This window comes from Hippoglossus stenolepis, chromosome 23 (genome assembly GCF_022539355.2).
Source record: "Hippoglossus stenolepis isolate QCI-W04-F060 chromosome 23, HSTE1.2, whole genome shotgun sequence".
In the NCBI taxonomy this organism is placed as follows: domain Eukaryota; kingdom Metazoa; phylum Chordata; class Actinopteri; order Pleuronectiformes; family Pleuronectidae; genus Hippoglossus; species Hippoglossus stenolepis.
This window is the reverse complement of record NC_061505.1, coordinates 10,932,199-10,946,539: the sequence shown is the minus strand read 5'-3', so window position 1 is coordinate 10,946,539 and position 14,341 is coordinate 10,932,199. Positions and strand designations below refer to the sequence as shown.

At 43.7% G+C, this 14,341-nt stretch overlaps 1 protein-coding gene across 5 annotated transcripts in view; it reads left to right on the top strand.

Moving 5' to 3' along the window:
• The window catches only part of kdm6ba (lysine (K)-specific demethylase 6B, a), an 89,026-nt gene that overhangs the window by 55,671 nt on the left and 19,014 nt on the right, over positions 1-14,341 (top strand). For 4 of the 5 annotated variants that reach the window (XM_035149679.2, XM_035149678.2, XM_035149677.2 and 1 more), the window contains one exon: positions 4,710-4,771. The gene's annotated coding sequence lies outside the window, so the exon portion shown is untranslated. Of the gene's footprint in view, positions 1-4,709; positions 4,772-9,603; positions 10,467-14,341 lie in introns of those variants that run through there. The other variant, XM_035149680.2, reaches the window with a different exon arrangement.

Genomic DNA, 14,341 nt, shown 5'->3' with positions numbered 1-14,341 from the left:
TATCAAGCACTCATGTACACATGTTTATTCAAACAACTCACACACACACACCATCATGTTCATAGGTCTCGATTTTGGAAGCAGCCACTGTCGGGCTGTTTTCATTAGCTGCTGTCTAGACGATTTATTATCAACTGCTGATTCTTGTCTTCTCTTCTCCTCTCTCCTTTTTCTGGTTGTGCACTCACTGCTGCCAGGTTTTCAGACATTCTCAGGGTGTGTGTCTGTGTTGTGACTCTGGTTAGTTTAGTTAGTTTATCTGTCGCACTCCTCTTTATGTGCTTGTCATTTTCCTGCTTGTCTCCTGAGAGAGAGGAAGTCTGTCACTTGTCTGTCACTTGTCTGTCACTTCATCTATTCCTCCGTTTCATGCGTGCGTGCGTGTGTGTGTGTGGGAGTTGGAGGTGGGTGTGATGGTTTCAGAGCCAGACTTGGTTTTTACCGTGACCTTTTGCGAAAGCCATGTGGCAGAAGTTCACTGAGCCAAACAGCCCCGACCACAGACGACCTGACACTCCTCCTCACTCTTTGTAGCTCTGCCAGTCTTACTGCCTCTTTCACACAGGCACTTAGAAATAATACGTCCTCCACCCAGTTTGATCCTTAATGTCGGTTTTGAGTGGCGTGATGATTGATATATTGGAGTAGTTTTTCAAATACAAACATGTCTGATAGTATTTGCTCAAACAGACAAGTGTTATTAACTGTTTAGGTTTGACGGATTAGAGGAGATATAGAAAGAAAAAGCCTTAGTCTGAAAGGTTTTAACAAACCAGCTGAAAAGGATCCACTGCCATCTGTAAACTGGGCGAAAGTGAGCGAATAAGGCAAGTAACCACCCGACTCTGTCAGTCAAACATTGCCCTCATATATATATATATATATATGTGTGTCCTTATCTATCCGCTTCCTGATTTAACACACAGGCTCAGGATGTGGTGCGACAGCATTCCAAGGAAATAAAGTTTGACAAAAACAAGAGTCCCGGCTCATGACTAGCGCCTTAATCTGCGCCTGCTGAATAGCGATCATAATACACACACAGCCCACGGCAAGTGACATTGTTGCAAGTTCACTTGAGGATTTAATCTGTCTCAAGTGACTGCCTTTAAACACATAACAGCAAACACAGACAGTGAATCTAGACTGGAAGACAATAAAGATGAAAACCCTGTCTTTTTCCACCACTCCTGTAGAAGGCTACTATTTTGTGTGTGCGTGTGTGTGCAGGTGTGAAGCCTGTTGTGCCTGTTGCCCTAACATGAAATAACCAGTGAATCACTAGTGACTAAGGACTGGAGCAGCTCAATCATGGCTATTTTACTCACGCCATGCAGGCTCACACACGTATGGTTTGCCAAAAGGTGACTGTGTTAATCAGATTTGAATTTGCACCAGGTTAAGTATGTGCAGCATGCAGAGAAGCAGCAACACAGTGCTCGTTTCAAAAGAAACACAGGTGGTCATGTGCAACAAGTCAACACACAAGTGTGTTCTTTATACCATATCATGTTGGTCTGTGTTCAGCCTGTGTCCATAATTCTGCTTGTATTAGTACAGTTTACTGTATTGTAGGGCTTACCTGATCACTCTTTCACACACACACACACACACACACACACACACACACACACACACACACACACACACACACACACACACACACACACAGAGGGTAATACTGTTTTCACATATGAACTATTCAGTATATACTGTTTTCTACAGTATGTGTGTGTTAGCCTTTAGGTCTGTTGTTTCTCAGACAATAGCACCTTTGACAGTTTGTTATTTTATAGATTGTCTTAGGAAAGTAACTTGGATTATTTACCATCTGTGTACAAAGCATGAAACCGGTTTATGCTTGTACATTTACCTTATTAAGGATGTTAAGGAGCAAGCACCCTGGCAGCCAAACATTCCACATAACCTCCATGTGCCTGGTCGAATTGCAGTCGGGGATCTTTGTGCTCGCCATGATTCTCTCATCCCCTTTGTTTCCTGTCAACCTCTTCACAGTCAGCTGTTTCAGATGATAAATATGAAAAGGCGATGATTCCAAATAAACCACGTATAGGAAGTAAAATTTATTGAAAAAATGGAAAAATACTTGGCAAAGATATGTTCAGTTAGGGAGACAATATCAGTGAATTTCAGAGTAGTGTGGTTGTGTCTGACAGATGTTAGCATGACACAAAAAATACAGATCCTTCATTTGTTACAACTAAACCGTGTTTGATCAGAAATTAGCTGCAGTTTAATGAAGCGTCATCCATCAAATTACTGCAGTGACCAAAAGAAATTATTACTTTGTGATGCAAACTGAATATTTCTTTGTAGAATTCAAAACCCTTCTGCTACCATCGTTTTCACCAACTAGACTACTCCAGACTTGCTTGATCGTATTCCATCTTCTTCCTGCTTCACCTGCTTTTAAACACAGCGAGTTTGGACTGAATGGCAGGTTAGACAACTCTTTTATCTTCCCTGCTCCGGCCCTGCTTTCACTCTCTCCTCAGCCCTCTTACGCTATCTTGTTTTTTCTTCTCTTTTTTCCTCTTTTGTCTGGCCCAAGGCCTTCTCTCCGTCTTCCATCCCTCTCTACCTCCTCATCTCCTCTGCTCTTTACCTCTGAGCAGAGTCTCTGTTGCTCCACCCCTCTACCCCTCTCTCTGTGCTGGTTAATGTCAAAGGGAGAAGCTCCCACTGGTTAACCTTTACATACAGAAGTCACTTTTAGTATCTTTCTATCTCTCACTCCCCCTGTCATTATCTCCCTCAGGTTATCCCTTACATGGTCTCTTTATCTGTTGCTAGATTTCTATACAAATACAGTTAAAAGATGTATAATATCATTTTTTCTAATTTTGTCATTTTCATACACCTTACCATGCTCCCTCCTGTCCTCCCCCTCTCAAGGTCTTTCTCTTTCACTGTCTCAAAACCCTCCCCCTTACTCCTCTTGCCACAGTCCTGATATCGATCAAGGTCAAACTATTCTGTCAAATCTTGTGACATTTATTCAATGCGTCTTGAAAAAATATATTTTTGACCCCTGCAGCAGACACTCGCCTGTTCTGCCTTGTCGCTCAAAATACACCCACATTCTCTCTTGCCCATCGACATACCACACATACACAAACACACACAGAGCAGGTTTACTCCTTTACAGTGTGACCAGCTGTGGCCCTTTAGGGGGTGTGACCTTTGACCCTGAGTTCAAAGGTTGGATGCTCTGACCACCAGGCTGCAAGATCAGTGAGGGCTGAGCCAGTTCGATCTGCCTCATATTGACACACCAGTCAAACATGCGCACACACAACCTGCCCTCAGCTATGTATACTGCAGGGGTTGTGTGTGTACATGCTCAAAAGCCACCTTGTGTAGGTGTGCTCTGTAGGTGGCATGTCAGAGTGAGAGTAAAATTCATCTGCATGGGTCCGATAGATTATTCTCTTTGCTATTCCACACACACACACCGACAGCAGAGTTTTGTTGTACAGTCTCCATTAAAGCATAGTGGACACAATGTGTGTTTGTAGGTCAGACGGAGCAAGGCAGACATTTTTTTATTACATTTCATTTAGCTGAAGCTTTTATCCAAAGCGACTTCCAATAAGTGCATTCAACCATGAGGGTACAAACCCAGAACAACAAGAATCAAGAAAGTACAATTTTCTTCAAGTTATGTGTTATAAGTATGAGGAGGAGGACAAGATTTGTGCTGATATTGTGTCAACCACAATGTGTGTGCGTGTGTTTCCAGTTGTTCTATTTTTCTGCAGTTTCTGCAGCCTGTGTGACACATTTGTGTGTAACCATGCCTGCTTTAATGTTTAAGCACATCACAGGTGCTCTGTGCGCGTGTGTATGTGTGTGTGTGTGTGTTATGGGGCTGGGGAGGTGCACCAGAGTGCCACCTGTTCTCAGTCTTGTGGCCCAGCACTGACACTATGAATCACTGAACAGGCGGCACATGAGGAACACACACACAGATGGCCACAGAGCTGGACCAGGCCCTGCTGTGCATTTTGGCTGACACACACGTTGTGGTTTCATAAGCCACACAGAATGACATATCGACAACAGCATGACCACAGAACAGTCAGCAAACGTCACCAAATGCACGAAGCAAAGCTCTGAGCTCTGATTGTTTTTTAACTTGTCTTTAAACCTCTCACTAAAGTGCTAATGAATTGCTGGCTGCTGCCTTATCTCGCACTGCTTCTGTATCTGTTCATACCTGGTTTTAACGTGTCGTGGATGATCCGATCAACACTGGTGAACACAGTTCTAGGGGTGAATACACCACAGACACCTTGAGGATTCATTGAGATCCAATAGCTCAGACCACATTTGAAGGACACGTGTTAATGCCAGGTTTGAACAGGGCCACATGAGCTTGACCTAAAATTACAAAAATAGTTTAACATCGCTGCAGTCCAACTTCAGGCTGCCTCCAATTTCAGGCTGCAGATCTGTGGATGAATAAAATGTCTGGCTATTGTTGCCAAACTGAACTTTGATGGATAGGAAAGGGTACACTCTGACTTTGTGTTGACTTCAGCATGTCGTTACCGATTGTTTTTGTGTGAATGTTGATCAAGTAATGCGATAGATTATTTTTAAAGTTGCCCCAATTTCCTCACTACTGCTGTTGTTGACTATTCTTCCTCAAGCCTGACCTATGTTCCTCCTTATTGTTGTTTCAGGAGGTGGGAGGTGTCATGGTGGCCTGCTGAAAGAGAAGGACCACATCGCCCATGATCACCAGGTAAGGCTCTCCCTTAGCTTATAGTTCACATAGCTTCTTCTCCTCTGATTTCATTCCACAGTGTTGGAGTCTTACTGATTTCATTTTGCCTTCGAACTCTACTATTAATTGTATACTCTTAGAATACTGATTTCTTTGTTTACTTCAAAATTGTTTTGGCATGGTTTTTCAATTATTGTGTCCTACCAGTATTTGCCATGAAGTAAGACCTTTGTACATACATGTCAATTTTGTATAATAAGTACAAAGGCTCACACACAAGCCCCCTTGGTACGTAGGTTAGACAGGTAGAGGAGTAGGATGAGATGTGTCGAAAGAGAGTGACTAAGACAAGAGTAGGAGTTCAACAGAGGAGGTTTTATTGTGTACACACTGATTCATTATTAAAGAAGGTAAAAGTTTGTAAAATGATGGGTGTGGGTGGAGCGCTGGTCCACAATATCTCTTCACACCGCAAAAATGTACACTTTATGACCTATACTGCAACCAGCCACCAGGGTGCAATCGAGACGCTTTGGCCTCACATTTGGGGAGCTAGCATGTCGTCCATCTTTATACACAGTCTGTTGTCTAACGTGATTGACCAATTTATTTATTCTTGCCAGTGGAATAGTGTGTCTTAAACCTTAGATAGAAGCCACAACATAACCAGGCACATGTACGTATGCATTATAGTTATAGGTAAACAAACAGATATCACTACTGCCTGAACACAGTCCCAAAATATTAGCATGTTGCACCAAAGCCAATATTCTATCAATCAAGGGCACATAGATGATTTTGGTGTCCATGAATTCACCTTTTCAGAGGAAAACTGATCAATTAGACAATCTCCTGAAAACATGATGTTCTCCTCGAAGAACCAGCCAAGCTTTTTAAGCTCCTCTAAGCTGGGTTTACTTTTCACGATGTAAAACTTTGGGATAGTGAGCACATTACTCAGGACTGGAGTGCTTAGCTTATCGTGGAGCTACAGTTAGGATTAGATGGTTGTTTGAAGAGCTAGAGAGAAAGCTGGGTTCCCTATTGGCCCTCTTCTCCTTGAATAAGGGCCCTAATTATCAGGGCTGTAGCGGAACATTCAGCCGGCTGCATGGCTGCTATATGTGGGTGTGCTAAGCCAGGCTGTCTGTCTGACTGCCTGTGTGGCTCTCCGTCTCCTCGTGGTGTGACACTGTGAGTATGTGCGTGGAGGTGACTATTATCATGTCTGTCGGTCTCTGAGTGTTCCCAAAAGGCTGACTCACGGTATGCCACATGTACATGTGCACACACACACACACACACACACACACACACACACACACACACACACACACACACACACACACACAAACACAATCCTACATTCTAGAGGCTGAGAAGTACCATCTGTACCAGGAACACAGACTCCTACAATTGCAGTGCGCACGCACGCACACACATGCCTTCTTTCCTCTACTGTTGCTCTGTCTGGACCTCATCAGTATTACATTCTGTTTATTTCTTAAACATTTCTCTCTGTGGACACACTGTGTGTGTGTGTGTGTGTGTGTGTGTGTGTGTGTGTGTGTGTGTGTGTGTGTGTGTGTGTGTGTGTGTGTGTGTGTGTGTGTGTGTGTGTGTGTGTGTGTGTGTCTGGTATGATAGGAATCTTTGGGGCTCTTACCCATGGGAGAGCTGCCATATATATATTTGGAGTGTGAGAACTGAGCTATCCTTGTCCCGATCTCTTTAATTACACACACACACACACACACACACACACACACACACACACACACACACACACACACACACGCCTGACTCCCTACCACACACATGATCACAGAATTGCTACCCATGCATAAGAGCCGTAAGAAGTTAAAGACACAGTGCCTCAAAAATCTTTTTCCCCCCCTTATTGTCCCTTCACACGCACAGACACACACAAACAAATTCTGGACCCCTGGGACTCACTTTCTTCCCTTGTTGTAGGATGGGAAAGAGAAATTGTGCTCATTCATTTAATGTTCCCAGACTTTTATTATATACAGAACAGTACATATATGACAGAAACAGTTGGAGAGGTGTGTGTGTGGCAGTGTGTGTGGCAGTGTGTGTGGGGTACACTACAGTCCCTACCATTCCCACATCAATCAGCAATCCTCTTCCTGTTCACTTTACAGGGCTAATAGTCTCTAACAGTCAAGTCTGCTACGGATACGCCTGGAGTCCACACTACTCCTCAGTTTTAGAGCCATTATTGCTGTTTCTCATTTGTAGCCTCGCTCTTCCTGCAACCAACAACCAAATGCTTCCTGTTTACACTGGCACACACATGCCCATTGTAAGCGAGTGGTCACGTGGTATGACTTTTTCAAGTATACTATTAGTATGGAAGGGAATCAAAACTGATCTGGAGCCAAAACTTTGTATGGACAGACATAGTAGTAGTATGGATGTAGCCTCACACACACACAAAGCTGAGCAAAGTCACACACTTGAGAAAACAGTAATAATAAAAATGATAATAACAATCCCACTCACTGGGAGCAATATGAGAATACAATATGACTTCAGATGATGTGTGTAAAATATCAAACTGAAATAACCTTCTTCCTACACGACAGCCAAAGTCAAGCAGCATGGGCATCATAACAGTCACATTATCAGTTTGTCTAAGCACAGGACAAACCATCGTACAAGAAGAATGGACCAATTTACACAACAGCCAGAAACAGATAATATATAGCCTTCATACAGACTGCTCTACTTTACTACTCTGTGGTGGATAATTAAAGATTAGCAATCCAGGAAGTAATAGCTTCCAGATGAAGTTATAAAAACGTCTCTCAAGCTGATGTATTATAATGATATACATACAGATTATTATGACAATAAAAGTGCAGGTTTTCAGAGTTATAATTCCATCATCTGGAATTTAATCACCTAAACAGTTTGACAACTTCCACCCATTTTGAGAAATGTCCTATGTATGGACAGCTCTAGCATTATAAGCTGCTATAAGTAAATGGTCCACATTTACTCTCGCAGCCTCTTGAATTTTCTACTTTTCAGCTAGAAATGTCTCCATTTCTGCAGTCGTTATGGTTAAGCTCACTCTACAGTACTGCATCTGTTGCAGCATGCAGCTGATTTCTCCACACACAAACAACAACATCCACACACAAACACAGTGCCTCGCAGTGTCACAGACCCCCACTGTGTGCTGCAGCCCTCCTCTTTCTCAACACAAAACACATTATTGAACATTCATTTTCACTTCACAATACACTCTAGATCCACCCTAGTGGTACATACCACACATACCATGCCCTTATTTCATCAGGGGGTTTGAATCTCGCACACACACCCACAGCCCCCCCCTCTTGTTACCCAGCACTGCATACTACCACAAGTTTTTAAAAAGGCTTTGGTTGTCTCTGAATATTCTATGAGTGTTGTAATGTCAGTGAAGAACAGATGGTGAAAGACTGATCCCCATCCCTGATTTGTACTGAGGCAAAGCGAGGTTCCATACTTATCTGATGTTATTGTTGTTGTTGCTGCAGTTTTTTATAGAATTGTTGTGACCATAAATACACTGCGTGTCTGTATACTTATGTCATTGTCTCAGCATCATCCATGACACACTCCCGTTCTCCCTGTGCCGGCTAATTTGGCCTCCGGTTGTCCTGCTGAGACAGTGCTTTCTAAATATAACCTCTACATGTGTGTAGTGTGAGTAGTGTGTGTCTCTCACACACATACTGTTGGATGTACCAATGTGGCTCTTTGGCATTATTACAGACTGCAGGATGGTTACTTTGGCAAGGAAAGCTGGAACAAATGTTTCCGGCTTAAGAGAAACCCATTTGTGTTTTAAAGCCTTGTTTACCTCCCTCGTGATCTTAACTGACTCATCCTAATGTCACCTACTCTTTTTATTAGCCTCAAAACTCTGGCTTTATTTATAGGCGGAGCAATGTGGGCTGTATTGCCATTTTGACAAGCATGTTTCTCACTGTGAAGTGCCAATGACACATCGCACACTTGCAGATAATGGCCGATTGGTCTGTTAGCTTGTCTTCAAAACTTTCCATAGCAGCCATAATGTGCATGCAAATACAAAGTAAAATGCAACCAAATCCTCAGGCTAACACAGACTATAGTGAATAAACATTATATTAAGTTCATAGATATATAGCATTTACTCTACACACAAACCCCACAGTGGCTTATATACACTTTATTTCATCATAGCATATTATCTTTATAGAGTGTAAATCTTTATTACAACAACTAACAGAAGTAGAGTTTATAGTGTCCGTATCTGCTAAACAGATTATGTCCAGTTTATAAACTGTAACTAAATGCTTTATTATGAACTAGTAAATCATGCATTGTGATTATATGTTTTTATACATTTTAGCCTAATTTCTGGATAGCGGGAGGAAATGGAGACGTCATCCATCTGTATAACAAATCTATGGTCCATATGATCACTTCATGGAAAAGGTTGCAGGGAATTCCTGCCAAACTCCATGTGTATGTCTTCACAACCTGCAGCAGCTTAAAAGTTGTAGTGAAAATGAAAATAACTGAACTAAAAATCATCAGTAAATAGTTTATTCATTTTTAATACAACCATTAGCTGCAGCTCATGAATGTAAATATACTACATATGTTGCTGGCATTAAATTGAATAGGGGAAATGTGAAATAAGAAAAACTAGTATGGATGTATTTAATGAGTTTTTCACATTGGTTAAAGGTTTAAAGTTAGAGACCCTTTGTAGTGTTTAGTTTAGAAATAGAAATAGATATTTGTTTATCGGTTAGTAGTTGTGTTATGCACAGCAGTTACATAGAATATATCTTACACTATCTATGAGTTTATTGTGACTATTTATCCTGTAAAGCCTTTGCCTCTGTGCTCTGTGTCACGGTGTCATGGTTAGATCTATGTAGCTGTGTGATAAACAGAGATAACTCTCTGTGGTAACTATCACAATGGCGTCAGGGGCTAATACTCTTCCTCGACCATAAATAGACGCTCAGGGGGAAATACGCTCCTGGATGTTCACCAACACTCAGTCACGAGTCTGTACAAAAGGCGGAGGAGCTGGAGGAGGCGGGGGAGCAGCTCCGGTACCGGGGCTGAGTTTGGACTCGGTGCCAGTTTGCGCTGTCAGGGAATTCCGGGGACGTGCGGTGACGTCACGCGCCTGCTCGGCTGTGCGGCTGTGCGTGTGCGTGTGTGCTGGGGGCGTGCGTGGCTCTGTCCCTTTAAAGCGGAGCTCGGTACAGTCTATGGGCGCAACACGATCCGGCTGCTTCTGTGCGTGTGAGGGCAGGAACACAGGAGCTCGACGCGGAGACGCACACGGAGCAAGGCTGTCGCTGCTCGGCGCAGGCAGCCACCGGGACAAGAAGCGGAACAACGCCGGGAGGAAGGAGCCTATCACGGGACACCGCAGCCGCTCCGGCCGCCTCAGGCTCCACGGCTGTGTCGACAGGAAGCGCCGGAGACGCTCAGGGATTATCACAAAGCTGCGGCTGCTCCGCTCAGCCGGCTCGTCGGGAATTTCTCCGCAGCGTCGGAGCTCCAAAACTTGCGGATACAAAGAGAGAAACAGCAGCGGTGGAGCTCAGAGGACGGGATTAACCGCATATTTCAAATTTGGAGATACTTGGATTTGTGGAGCGTCTATTTGAAACGCGTGAATGAAACGGTGAGTGTTGGAGCTGCTGTGTGAACAAAGTCCGGTCCAGTTTGTTTGGGTTGTTGTGAGGGAACTTAGAGATCAGTACAAAGTTTTGATCAAATAGTACACGTTACTAAATATACTATACTACTACTACTAATACTATGTATTATAGCTGGGTGCTTTATTGCTGATGATTAAGCTGCGTTGCCATTCAGGACAAGGAGTGAATTGTGGTCATTGATTAAGAGCTAACCTCTGATCGTCTATAATCGATGAGGTGGGGGAATTTCTCTGTGTTTTTCTTGATGACTGATCCCACGCGTGTGTGTGTTTTCCTAATAATCCACCAATCGTCATCTTTACCGGACATGTTCAATCATCCGGTGCACGTGGATCAGAGTCATTTCTGAACCTTGGTTTTGATGGGAATTTGAGGTTGGTGTACTTTCTATTCCCCAAACACCAAACCGCCCCTCAACTTTTAGGATCCTGTGGGTGTTTGCGTGTATTCAACCTGTAATGACACTACCCGGGTACAGAGTAATCGTCCGATGATAAAATACTGACAATGACTTCATGTATTCATGTTTCTTTGGGACATCGCTGCTCCAGCTTGGTCATTGTTGCCCTGAAACCCCAACTCGTGGCTAGAAAAGGCAGAGAAGAGCTGGAGGACAGGGAGAGAAAATTGCTTGTGTAAGGAGATCTCACGCCATTGTGTGTGTGTGTGTAGGAGTGGGGGGTGGGCAGGATCACTGAGGTCGGCAGCCGTATAAAGTGAATGGATAGCTGCCACCCCCCCATCACCCCCAGTCAATCCTTACGCATACAAAGAGCCGGATTGAAAGGAAGTGATTTGCATCACCTCTTTCTGAGGGGGGGAGGGTCGGTGTTTTTGGGGGTCTGTGATTCAGGGGTAGTCGGTGCACCGAAGTCTGACCGCTGCAGTTTACTGGTTGGCTGTGTGTTTCCCAGTCGTTCCAAGGAGCCCCTGTCCACAGTGGACTAGTGGAGTTTGACTTTTTGACTCTCCAGCACACGTTTGCTGTTTTTACCCTGATTCATAATCTATATCAGGCAAATGAATCCCACAGGAGTCAGCGGAGGTTGCGTCATTCAGCTCCTCGCACAGCTGATGAGCACATCTTTGTGTTTGCGTGCGCTTTGGATAGGTGGCACCGAAGTTGTGGGCAAACGGCGCACAGAGTAAATCATACAAGATCAATAGAGGTTCAACACGCGTGAAAGTGCGCTGATTGGGTGTGTGTGTGTGGTGATTATAATTTACCGATGTGGATATTGGTGGTCTCCGGACACGTTGATGAGAATTTGTGGCCCGACTTGTGGGGGTGGGCTTATTAGTCCCTTTATTGCCCGTAATAAAGGGCCAGGAAGAGCAAAGTGTGCTGGCATGAGATCGCGAAGAAAACAAAAGAGAAACCCTTTGAAGCTTCTTCCGATCACTCACATCGATTGACGTGTTCTGCCTCCGTCGTTTGATGTCGGAGGTTGTATAAAAGTTAGGGCTTCAAATCGCTTCACACACACACACACACATACACACTTGGCCGGCTCTGTGCTGCCTCAGCTCTCCCCCCGCCCCCGTTTGTCCCGTGATCTCAATAGGAGCGTGTGTGTCTGTGTACGTGAATGAACAATCGCCGCCCATTTTACTATGTGATGACGAAAATGGAGGAACATTAAAGTGATACACACACGCACGCCAGAAGAGAGAGAGAAGGAGACGACGGTAAAAAAAATAAGAGTGTGAACTCAACAATAGTAAGTGAGTCACATAACTTGAGTAAGCAGAAGGTGTGTGTGTGTGTGTGTGTCTCTCACTAATCCAACCCCCCATTTACCATATGTAGCTGGGATGGGGGTGTCCTTGGCAAATTAAGGAGTACTTTCATCCAATTAAGATTTCTTCCTTTATGTGCATGGGAAATGGGTCAGTAGGTTGGCTCAAAGTGCTTACTCATCTAAAAGTTAAGGGTGATGAAGCAATGGGTGTGTGTGTGTGTGTGTGTTGGCCGTGATGGTCCATCAGGTTTTTTTGGGGGTTCTTCATGCCTCAAGCCAACTTTTGCTTTCTGTCAGAGGAAACAAATACAAATGAGTTTTAAAGGGAAGCAGGTGGGGGGAAGTGATTGGATGTCATGACGAAACATTTGTCTGACGCCACACAGTTTTTTTCCAGTAAAGGGTGTCGTTCGTTCTCCAGTAAGAAACTCAAAAAGAGAGAGAGAGAGAGTGAAGTAGCTTGCACGACAACATCTGCCCCTTTGACAGTTTTCTCAGACACACACCTCAGCACATCAGGCGTTAAAACAGGAGTTCTGCTACGTGTCGGCTGGCACTAAGGTTGGAGACCATCTGAGGAACTTCCCATCACCTCATGTGAGCAGAGATTCTGAACATTTAAAGAACCAATATCATGGCAATTCCAATTTACCTCCATTCAGGGTCAATCAGTGAACATGTGCCCTCAGTAATGCAATAAAATACCTGTTGGTTTATTTAGGCTCCTGTGGTGCATGTGAGCGAGCGCTAGTGGGCATTAAGTTTGTCCCAGACAGGATAAATTTAGTCGGGAGAAGGGAGGCAAATACTCAGTCAACCAAGTGTGGAATTCCACCGTGCACTGTGAGACTGCCCGGTGTGTGGCCGGGGGGGCCGAAAAACAGCATTTTTGTACATTTTATTTCAATTCATTATTGGACCGAGGTCAAACTGTAATGTGATGAATCTTAAATGATCATTGAAATTACAAAAAGTCAAATTATAAAAGTAGGTAATAAGAATATAACAATGCATGTGTATAAGGGAAATTAGTTTGCATTACATGTATGGATGAAGTCATTTATTACTTATTTCTCATTAGTTTGTAGTTCAGCCAGACTCTGTTACACTGCCAGCCAACCACCAGGCGTAGACACCCATAACTATAAATACTGGTCATATGTGCAGCTGTGGTCTCGCTCTAGGTTCTGTTCACGCTGTGTTTTGGACTGAGAACAATAAGGGGAAACAGATTGTTATAATGTAATCCAGAAGTTAAAGGACTGAATTTACTCCGAGCTTTTGGAGAAGCAGACAATGATTTAGATGCTGTCGTGAGTCGAGGCTGCAGCTAATGTAAAGAGAATCAAGAATGATATCAGAGAAAAGAAGAATATAGTTTCAAGACTTCATCTATCCTGAGTGAACAGGGCTGTGTAATAGACTAGGGGGGAGTTTACTTTCGGTTTGGAACAAGTGAAAGGAAACTTTCTCTCAGCCTAGTTCCTCTCCCGTCTCTGGCTCTCTGCCACCGATGATGACGATGATGAAGATGATACCACGCTGGAAGCGAGGTGTATGAACCTACATTGCGTGTGTGCATGTGATTCCTACACATAATTAAACACGCTCTCACTCCCTGGAAAGAATTTTCTTCCTTTAGCCCCCCATCACCTCCTTTGACTAATTTTACCCACCTCGACCACACTGGTAGAATAAACAATAACTCGGCTGCATCGTTTCACTTTTTCTCGGAGGACAGGAAGAAAAGCCTTTAATATAAACAGCATTGGTATTTGTGGAATCTGTAAACAGACCTTGGATGTTCTCTGGACTAAAGGAAACAAACTGCTGAGTCTGTGTCACAGTTGTTCTGATAAAGTCAAAATTATCAGTAAGTAATTACACCCACTGGGAGAGAAACACTGTGTCGGCCATCTGCACGCATGCTGTCATTAGCTATGAGCCACACAGGACACACACCCGCATACGTCCATGTTGTTTTTTTGTCATTTATCCACACACACAGGCTGTGGATAAGAGGGAGAGGATGGTGTGTGAGGTCAGCCTGCCCGGTGTCTCTGTAAACATGTTTATCATCCTCATAAACCTTATTA